Raw genomic sequence first — 12048 nt, forward strand, 5'->3', positions numbered from 1 at the left:
ATATGGACTCTGTTACGAGGATAGAGAGGTACGTACGATGTTCGATCTATGCATCTGCCTAACACGATGTCAGGGCGAATTTGAAAATCTGAATATCACGTAAGAGTCCTGGCCAATGCATGGAATATCGGAAAGCAGACGAATGTAACGTAGCGATGGAGTAAATGTATAAAAGCTTATGATTTCGTTGTGTATTTATACGATACATGTAGAACAACGGCATAACGTGATTCATTCATAACATGGCCAACTGTTAGTTCGGTGTATCGTGGTGTTGCGTGTTTGCGTTTGAAATGATGCGCACGGTTAGAATCGCCGCATTTACTGACAGCTTTTTGCCCCTTGGTTCGTTAACATTGTCAATACGCATTGCTGCCTTTGCACGTTCTGGCAGAAATCATTACATCGCATTGAAATGGAAGATAATTATAACACAACTGTTACTGATCCTTTGAATGCCCATATTGATCAGTTTGCGAACCAAATCCCTGGATTACAATGGTTTTCGTATTATATACATCAAAGGGGGTTGCTTGGCGTATCGAGCCTCGAAATCTCTACCATAACTATAACGGTATAAGATTTCATTATTATTTCCGATTGTGTTAATGTACCTACCATTACTTGCTGGCAATATCGTTTATTATTACAACAACCGTTAATTAATTAAGAATAATTCCCTTCGAGTACGATTAAATTAAAGTAAGATATTATTGTAGTTACCCAGTCTCTTTGGATATGTATAATTCTTCCACTAGCTAATATTTTTCTTTTTTTATGTACTACGTACCTTCGTTACTTTCTAGGAGATGTTTAATTACGCTAATTATCTTCCTCTTTGCGTATCTTCCTCTTTTCCTTATCGGTATTCATTAACGAAGTAAATTAATTTCCATGGTTAATAATAAAAACTTGGCCAGTGAGGAATATTTACATGTAGAAGTACATGCTACGTTAATTTCGACGATGACTTTTAGACGAGCAGAATAACCAAAGTCAAAAGACAAATATCCTTTATCTACGGTAATTTAACTCTCCGACATGTGTGTATCTTCTCAAAGTTTCACTCTTTCGATACTACGCCGAAGATTATCGTAAATGAAACGAAGTTTTCCGAACTCAAATTTTCTATGTTTATCTTATCAGAACGTGATACGATGGTACGACGAAACAAAAAGGCAAGAGACAGTTTTTCATTGAAATTCCGAATTTATATCCAACGACATCGTTCTTCGTGCAATTCGTCGTGCGATGAGATATACGTACGGGTGATACTATAGAAGTGGGAATTTTTTTGCGATTCTCGCTTTTTAACACTCTTAAAAACGTTAAATTGTATTATATTTGCACAGCAGAGGAAAATAATAACCGTAACTTCACAGGCGCACTACGATGACCGTCGATTTAATTCATGTATATCCAAGAATTATCTTTTATACGTGAAATTCTCAGTCCTCTGCCATGTCATAGCTACAAAATTTATTCTACGATCCACGCTCGGTGAATGAATTTCAAGCTATTCGTTGATTCTTCTTTTTTACATATATTTGACGATAGACATATTTATCATTCGCGTTTATTTGTACTTTAATCGATTCTGTTCTATTGACAAAAATTATCTACGGTCTTTGTCGTCGCTTTAACGTCTCAAACCCGTGTGAAATTATTTCTAAAGAGAAAAACGATATCTATGATATTAGGAAAGAAAGCGGGCGAAGTAAGTGAAAATTAATCGAGTGAAGCTAATGCGCTTTTTACGTTTTGCGGTTATTTTTTGATTAGCTGACATTGAAAATTCTGTGACAATCACCTGTTGCAGTCAATTAGCTTTCCAATGCTCTGGTTCGTGTTTTATTCCAAGTTTATTAGTTTTGTCAAATTTTACTTAATATAACGCAAATGTAACATTGTCGTTCATTTTAATATCCTAATTCAATCGTAATTGGCGGCTGGAGAATTTTTAGCATTTTATAAAATTCTCAGTTCTCTGGTCTCGGTCCTCTGTTAAATAATAATAAGTAATAATAAAACATGATAGAGCATTGAGAGAAGTACTCAGGGACCTGATAAATATGTGTCGACTGTATTTATATTACATAGATAATTGAATATTACATCATATAGAGGTATTTTAGGTAAAGTTACAATTCAGTCTTTATCAGATCGTGTTTCGTTATCACCGATGAATGAACTAGAGCTAAATGTATCAAAGTTCTACCCTTTTGTATTTTGTCGATTAGCCCACTTATTTATCGTTTAAGTAATTAACCGCCATTCAAAACACGGATTCAAAATTCAAAGCATGGCCTTTACCTAGCTTGTGCTCTATGTTCGTGAATAATTTCGGCGTTTTGATTTCTAGTTCGCACGATCGATCGTTACTCGATCGATTGGACGTATTTTCAAACGTACTATATCGTACAAACGTATCTCTAAAACATATCGTATGTGTAAGCAAATCGCGGTACAGGTCATCGGTCAACACCGAACAAAACTGTCTCCATTACGAACCTGACTTCTTTTTATGCCTTAACTCTCTTTACGTTTGTAATTACGAAAAATTTAGAGTCAAAGCGTCGTGCTTATAGTCGTGGTGAGATGCGATATAGCGCGCCCCAATACTCACAGCACTTTTGTGTAATTAAGTAACAGCCATAATATTATATGAGATCAAAGGAATGGATATCACGGCTGACGTGAACCGCAATCGGAGAAGCAACTTTGAACAGCCGCCGTCATTCATAGCTTTTAGTTCGCACAAACCTTACGAACATTGCACTGCAATGCAGAAATCTAATGAACATTCTTTTGCGTATATTTGGCGCTTCGTTGTAAATGTTCAGTTGGCAAATGTCTCTGTACAACGCGTACACCAAAGTAACGAGAACAAGTTGGACCGTTATTAATTGTAATCGCGACCGTGCACGCTTTTAATTAATGCTCTTTTAATTAAGATCGTAATTATGAGTCGCCTACCACAGATGCTGTTCTGTGTTCAGTCGTATAAGAATCTCTACGATGCTCTCCCCCTTTCTGTGCTCCTTTTTTAGCGCTTTCAAATCACCTTAAGGTATATTAACTTCCAAGGAAGTATGTGTCTCTCGTTTTAAAAACTACACGTGAGAACTCGAGGATGCATCTGGCTGTAACTATCTAAAATTCGATTGGCGAATGAAACGCATCGAATTACAGAGCGTATCGTTACTGTTCGTAAGGATGGTCACATACGTGGAGGATGATTTTGTTATAAACGTGATGATATCTCAGACGTAAATATTTTAACTTGGAGTAATATTACGAAGAAAATTGGGCTGTTTAAGAGATAGTTGTTGAAACAATTACAATTACAATTCAAATATTTAATATTTCTATTCCTGCGCTGTGAAATATATAGACACGTGTATATTAAGCACACGCTAAACGTAACATCGACTGTTCCCATAGACGATGGTAGTTCCATTAATCTAATTTAATTAGCTCTTCAAACAATAACCCAGCGCGCTATCCGCGCAAAACTACCAACATTACCTGTTCTTTCGCAAGTAAAATATTTCTTTTAGAATAAGCGAAATACGAATGCGTAATTCTTTAACGAAATAATTTAACTGACGAATGGCTGTTTCGTAGAAAGTATGTATATCACTTTATCGTCAAATTCGTTCACGTTTCTTGGGTAATCTCGTATCGCGTACAAAGGAAAACAGTTTCACGGAACAGTTTTCAAGAGATTTCAAGGTAAAAAAGGCCACTCGCGTAAGCACGCGTTATTCATATAACTCTGCTTCTCGATGCTCCTATAAACAGGAAACAAAGAGCAGAGAAAATGGTATTATATTCCGCATCGGGCCAAGTACGTATGCAAGTACCCTGTCTAAGATCGTGATTCGATATCTCGAGTCACTGCGTTGTACAGTGTGAGGAAAGCAACGAGCAGTAAGGGACAGAGCAACACTCGCGCCAGAACTTTGACAATGAGAATTTATCTAGCAACAGAGAAGAGATAAATAAATAAAACAGAAAGAAATTTCTAACGCGTCAATAGCACGTGGATACAGTAAAATATCCGCTCAACGTGTTTTAATTTCAATGTTATTTCAATGGCCTTGTTTAATTGTAACGCATACTGTACAATTGTAGGTACGAGTAACGATTAATAAATGAAATTAATTTTACGAATCCCGAAAAATTCAGCAAAACATAGTAGGTGGTGCGGATTTTTGTTGTATGCGCAACGTGCATCGTTATGTTGCTGCCATACGCTTCAATTATTTTGTATATTTCGATTTTCCCGAAATAATAAACATTATCCGAAGAATAAACGTTATTATAGTGGAGAATTTTCGTTCAGAATGCGTATGAAACGCACGTGGTGCTCAAGTATTTCGTTGTTTTTAGTTTCTAGAGCAGCAAATCGCAAACTAACAAATTAGTAAGTTAGTTTTATGCAATTGTGCGCTGCGTGATACGTGTGCAATTTAAACCATTTCGTGCATCCGCACTCTGGCAACACTCATATTGCTTGTTCTCCCCAGATACTTCTGTTATCGCGGGATTATGCAGAAATTACTCCCTTGTAATTTATAGTTGCGAGTATTTGTATTCACAAATTTGATACGCTCTGTACACGATTGCGCGTATAAAAATTGGAATCTATTTATTGCGAGGATTGCTAGCTATAAAAAAAAAAAAAGAAAAAAGGAAGAAATAAAAGAATCAAATGAAAATCGACTACCGAACTACCTTAAACGAATTGCCTTGATTTTAATCTAGATAAAACGATATCGAATAAACGATGGACATTTTAACGTCTATCATCGTGGATTAAAGTCAAATATGGTCTCGAATACGCATGAGATTTAACGAAATGAATGATTTATCAAGGTATCGTGTAAAATATGTATATAACGATTAAAACTTTCTTAATTACTACATGTGACACGAATTCTGATTGAACGACGAAGCGTACTAATATTCGTATATTAATTTTCCTCTTGTGTATTTGCGAATGTACCATAAAAAAAAATATTGTTCGCGAAACAACGCCGATAAATCGAATGGTTTTTATCGATGTTGCAAACATCGCGCGTCCACCGCTTTAAATTTTGACTACGGATGAATAAATGTTATTATCTCGTGGATATTCGATACGCTGAACTAGAAAATTTTATGCGAAAGAGATCAACGTAAATCGTGTTTTCTAGAGGAACGGAATAATTGACGCAGACACGAAGGTTAATTATAATATGCGACTTCCTCGGTCGTCTTCGTTCGTTGCGATATACGTACATACGTACAATACATATGTAGATACGTATACGCTGTTTTTAATTAAATTTTAATTAATTAACGATATTGATATTTTTATTATCGTTATTTAATACGTTTTATAATTAACTATCTCGTTACTTGCGTTACTTTTACAATTTCATTTATAGTAACACGCGCGTACATTCTTCGAATCAATCACCACTCGCTATCGACTAGTATAAACCACTTCATCTACTTTATCATCACGCCACACGAATTCCTTCGTCCTCGCTTTCTCCAAATTACGATGCTGCAATTATTTACTACGAATCGCTATGCTATTTCATAGTGAGCAGGAATTAGTCATTAGCGCGTTGCGACAAGCTTGCTATAACGACGTGTCGTTTTAGCGTTTAAAACACACTTGTGTCCTTGATGCGCGAATCTCTGCTTACCCCTGATGAGTACTGATGATACATCTTTTGATACATAATGCAGTGCTTACAGTTAATGCCGCATCTTGGCAGGTTAAGCTGACTTTATTACCAAAGTTAAGGTACGTAAGTTATTACTTTGTTTAGAAATCGGTTTGCCAAGTTTCCAAATTAACTCACGTCACGATATAAAATGTTATATTTGGCAGGATCGATCTTAATCTTTTGCAATGGAAACGCGATCGCCTGCAAATGCGAATGCAAAATAATTCCAAAACTATAGGATAGTATAATAATTATTTCTCAATTATAATTAAAATTCAGCCAAATCGTTCCAAAAAGCAATCAGTGCTACGATGGAAATTCGAATTAACTGGGTGGAATGAATATTGTCGATTAATCGATTTAAACACCTCACCCGTCGATATTCATATTAATTCAAATAGACATTAAACACATAAATGAATACGTAACTTAAAGAACGAATTTATTTCCATCGCAAGTTGATCGCACTATTTGCAAAAGCCATATCCAAGAACCGAGCTATTTAGAAATTATCGTACGAATTACGAAACGGAGAATGCGAAAACGTGATTACAATTTCGAAACGCGTATGTATACAACTAGTGGACACAGATAGCACAAAACACTAAGCGGAAAATTTAAGAAACGAGAAATTCAGGTCTGAAATAAAACGCTGCCTAAGTTTCGTTGTTTTTTACAGTATTTTTATGGTTCGCATAGGCCTGCAAGAGACATCTCTTTTTATTCTTATATTTTAATTTTGAGCAACGATGGTGCGATACGCGTCTCTTACTATTTTTTTTATCAATTGGTTTGTTACGTTAACTGCCTCTATCGTTTGTCGTTCTTGGACGAAACACTTGACAAACGAGGAAAAAGTAATTGCAGATGCAATTGCGAAGAGTTTCCCCAAACAAACAAAAAAGTGATCCGCCCTTAATTAGAATATCACGATATACTTGAATGTGATTTAAAAGTATGTATAATATAGAGAATTTATAAGATATAATTTTATTTATCACCCTAAACGATGGAAACGTATTTGCGTTTAACCATCCACATTTACCATCCTTTATAGACTTAAATAAATTTGCATATCGTTTCAAGTGTTCGTCTAGCGGATATTATATTTCTTAAATCTTTGTCGCGGAGTTTGAGTTACTTTAAACACTTTTAACGGGATTAAATTTAAATTGAATTACTCGGCTATTTAATAAAGTATCATCCTTTTCAAAACCTGTGTTAACGAATTAACTTTATTTCAAGCTGCGCGGCAAATAGTTACGTCAACAATTTCGATATAATAATTTCGTTGTAAGAGAATGTTGCAGGTTTTATACAATTTCAACCAAAATTACACTGAGATTTTATCAAATGTTTTTTCACGCTGAACTTTAATATTTCATTTCGGCGTGAAACGAAGTGTGTTTAAACCATCTTGGCATCTCCATGAAAAATGTCGATTAATAAATCCATCATACGTAAATTCGTATGCTAGCAGGCTGTACAACATTCACGATTCAACCGCATACATACTGTCTGATTACGATATTCCTCGGAGAGCATTAAATTTCATTTCAGTGGGTAAAGGAGAGAGACGAGTGTGAGGTTTGACATGCATTATAACTGTTTATACCGTGCAACTTCTGCAATTTCTGTTACCGAGTTCGCAGTTCGAACGTTAACGTATTAATTGAGAAAACGCAAATATTTCAACTTGCATTATTTAATAAGCTAGTGTAACGAACGGATTTGTTTCGACGGATTATGCTATTTTTCTCATGATATTGCATATTAAATTTATCATCGTCCGATTACTATGTTTTGAGGAGTCTTTATGTCTTTGTTACATTTTCTCTCGTTTTTTATTAGTAATAACGAAATTAATACTACGTATTTTGGAATGACTTGATGACTTAATGAAGATACATTTTAACGTTGTTACTAGCTGCACTAGTTCAGATGCGTTCGATCAAAGATTTCATTGGTAATTCGGCTATAGCTGTCATGATTTGTGTCTGAATTGTAATCGATCAAATATATTAATGCGAGAATAGTCAATTATGGCACTATTAATTAGCTGTAATTGCAACTGCCATTATCCTAGACCTTCCTCCGCTTCTAGGATAGGTCGAATATATCGAATATATAATAGACAGATCAAAGCGCGATATATCATCTATGACGAAACGAAATTTTATTCCTTAACGTCGTTATTAGGCGTACGAGAAGCAAGTAAAATTTAAATTATACAAATTCTCTTCGTGTAACAATTTGAGACACGCGACTTCTCTTGTTTCGAAAGATCTAAATTTCTCAATAAATTTATCCTGCAAAATATCACGTTATATCTGATATATGTGGCTGTCCGATCGAAACTACGACTTGCAAATATTATTCAGAAAATTAAGTATCTGTAACTCGATGTCGAGTTGCCGTCCAATTGCGAAAAAAGACGATTGCACGAACGAACTAAAGACAAAGTAGGAGAAATTCAAAGTATCAATTCTGGAAAGTAGACTAACCGTGAATGGTAATTGACGTATAATAATTTCCGAGGAATTGCGGTGGATGAGAAGATAAAATTTCGAGGGTCGCTCTTCTCATTGTCAGAGAGGAGAAATCCTTTCCGCAAATTCCTTGCACACTATACTTGGAGATCACAAGCAGCAGGTTCGCAGGCGTTACATAATTAGAAAATCGTCCCAAATTTTCCGCCGCTTTCTTATACATACTCTATTCGTACTTTATAGCTTTCCAAGAATACCTTTAAAAAAGAATTACGTTTAACCTTATTACTCGAAAAGCGGAATTCAGAGTGTCGGTAAATAAAGAGTCGCGGAATATTCGCTTTTGCAAATTTGCTTACTCTATATAGCACATCTATACAACTTTGTTTCTAATTAAAAATAAATGGTATAAATTCCGGTATTCCCAGATACGTAATACCTCTCGGTTGGCGTATAATCCGGCCCATAAGCAGGATTACGCAGTTATAGGTATAGTTAACCGAAACGGACGAAATCCTTTTCTTTCTATCGATTTGGATGGTACAGGTGCCGACGGACAAGTTGGAATATGCGATTCAATTAGTCAATTAATGGTAGGTGCGCGCCTCGCTCGGCTAATACTAATAATACATTTCGCATTACGGGAATGGGGATCGTGGCGCTACTGCATCTAATAACAATTCGCCAGGAAACGCGTCGTTTTCAATCAGGTGCAGGTAATACGCTGGATTACGGCCGATGTTGGCGCTAAACCGATGTTCGACCCATTTTTCCTGTCCGTGGAGCAGCCGGTGAGTTCAGCAGGGGCCAACGTAGTTCAATGAATATATTAATTGAATAATCCTAAGGTTTCAGCTACTCAAAGACAGCCACTTATCCGGCCTCTCCTGTCTCCTCTGCCGCAGTCGGGTCTCTGCTCGTGTTATATATGCAAATTCCTGGGCGAATTCGATGTAATAGCCTCTCTTCTCTCCTTCACCCTGTTCTCCCTTTACCCCTTTCAAATGCCTCTCTTGTCTCCTCTCTTTCTCTCCGGGGAGCAATGGGTTAATGCGAGTGCAGTTAGGCGGCGCCGACCCCAATTCACCGTGCACCCCCGCAAATTCATTAAGCAATTGTGATTTCATCCGCCACCACTTTTACGACTGGTCCACTTTTACGTTCTCTCGTAAACCGACTTCTCGATGGCTGCGTAAGTACCGCTTTCATCAGCGATACGGCGCGGACTCGCAGGATGAGCCCTTTTCGGCGACTTTGATCGCTATCATTTTCCATCCTGTCGAACAACGTTTTCGAACGGTTAACAGCGACCGTGAACAATCGTTTTATCCCAACTGGCGGAAATTCGGAGTGGGACAGTTTGCTTCTCGAGAACGCCTGATGTACTCGTATCTACGTGGAACGTAGGACACTCGAGGAAAGGAAAGAAAATGCCTTTATACGACATTCGCGATCGAGTTCTCAGCGACAAGGAAAACGATTTTTGCCTCGTAGAATCGTCTCGTTCTATGGTATCGGCTCGGTGCGAAGAACAAAATCTCTGCTTGACGAACAATTGGAAATATACCTAGCTGTATAAAATTCACGAACGATTCGCCGTTCGTCATTTACGTATGATACGTCGGCCGATGTGTTACCGAAAAGGAGATTTATGAGAAACGTAGATCGAAGAGATGTAAGAACGTTAAAGAACAACAACACATTCGTAATTTCAGCGGATACAGCAACTCATATCTTGGCAATTACAAGCGGTCGGTTATGGTCTTGAGCCACGAAAGCACTTCATTTAGCCGTAGTTTCCAACTTTCCTTACAAAGCTTTCAAATCCATATACTTCAGGAGTGTATAGCTCGGTTCGCGAGCTCATTTGTAAGATGCCTGGGAAATTTTCGTGCACGTTAATTCTAAATCACGCGCGTACGGTTGATTTATTAGATAAGTACGATCATTTCGATTCTGTTAAATTAAATATTTTTATAAGATAGCGTGACCAACAGAGTTGCCTGAGATATTCGTACAAAATAAAAGCGGTAAGTTTTATCGTTGTTAGGATAATCGTTGAGGTCACTGAAAGCTGAAAATTGTAGCGAAAAAGCGACTGTTAATAATAAATGGAGCTACAAACGTGCGATATAATACATAAGAAACGGTATAGTAGTAAACTACACCGTGAAACATTGCGCACGTACTCTATAACGCGTAATGGAATCTTTAAATATGTAGCAATCCGACAAATGCGGTGCTAACCTAGTTAGCAGATCAACGCGATCATACCGTTAATTTGTCGGCCTCTCATTAAATATTTCTTATACTAATGTTAACTAAATACTGGTTATAACGATCGCAACAAATTTTATGTCGCTATTCTCTGCGAATACATATTTTTAACAAGAAAATTAGATATCCACGAAGTAGCGTGTTTCGTTAAATAATAAATAAATTGAAGAAAAGGTCTAAATAATTTCTCTCGATAAATTCTGTCTTCTGGACGGAAGTATAAGAACAAATTAAACGACAAATTCCTTCCAAGTTCCGCGGTGCACGAAGCAAAAAAGATGCAAATACCTTAACCTTAACCATTGGTCTGTATTTAAATTTTAATTTGCGCGCGTGTTCGATGAAACCGCATTACATGTTTTCGCTCTTAAAGCGCGTTGCTTGAAAACTAATTGGCACTGATAAAAATGTCCACGCATAACGTTATGCAACGCACGGAACTATTTTCCGTCTATTTGCGTTTATCTTACGCATCCGCGATTGACTGCCTTTAAAGTAACCGTTAAATATGCGAAGTAATTTATAGAAAAAATAATATTTCTTAATTTTTATTTGCGTTCTAATCAAGGTAAGGTTGGTCATAAATTTGAAAGGTCAAGGAATTCGTTTCCATTAACCGATATAACTCTGCATAGAGAGACTGAAAGCATCTCTCGCTGCACCAAGAGAACAATGAAAAGACTCATCAAACTAAATTTTCAATTCTCCGGTAAAATTACGCTCCGCCTGTACGATGACCGAAGCCTGAGTTTCCTCCAACGCAACGGTTGGAATTATTCTACAAATTGCTCATTTAAAGTGCAGAAACGTCAATTTCAACGGCACTCTTGCTTCCGTTACAGATAATAAAGCAATTGTAAGTACAGAATGAAAGTGAGAATCGTCGTTCTAGTTTTCTTATTTCGCTTTGATTAATTTCTATTTTACCTCGAAACTAGATCGAATCTAAATTCTTGTTACTTCCAGCGTAATAATCGCGATAGCGTCGTAGTATAAATCTATTTTCCCTGTTCGTTTGAAACGAACTGCCAAGTTAAAAGCTGTTTAACATGATTTTTCCAATATCCATATATTTGCAAAACAGCCGAGTACGTAACTACATATGCAACTGTTGTGGCGGCGTTCATAGTACGCGAAACGCTGTATCATGACATTTATTCGCCTGGTAGAATTTCGGTTACCCACGCTGACCACAGGTTAATTCAACGCACGTGAGTGTAAATACGTGGCGTGTTTAAAAATCTCTGTCATTCTACGGCTTAAATCGATATTTTGTTGCGTATCTATTATTCCGTCGACCGAATGAATCACGGAAAAATGTTTTCAGTGATTCGACAAAACGTAGATTTCAAAGAACATAGAAAGTGTCGATATTGGTCGTGGATTTACCGCATGCCAGTGTTTCTCTACACGCTACGTCTATACGCTACACTATACAGTACTCCATGTATACTGTACGCTTTATAACGACGCGATGCACGATCCATATCCGCAGTTTCCATCCATCGAAATCAACGAATAAATTTTATATTTTTAGAAACGATACGGGGTACCTG

The sequence above is a fragment of the Bombus pascuorum genome, chromosome 14 (genome assembly GCF_905332965.1).
Source record: "Bombus pascuorum chromosome 14, iyBomPasc1.1, whole genome shotgun sequence".
In the NCBI taxonomy this organism is placed as follows: Eukaryota; Metazoa; Arthropoda; class Insecta; order Hymenoptera; family Apidae; genus Bombus; species Bombus pascuorum.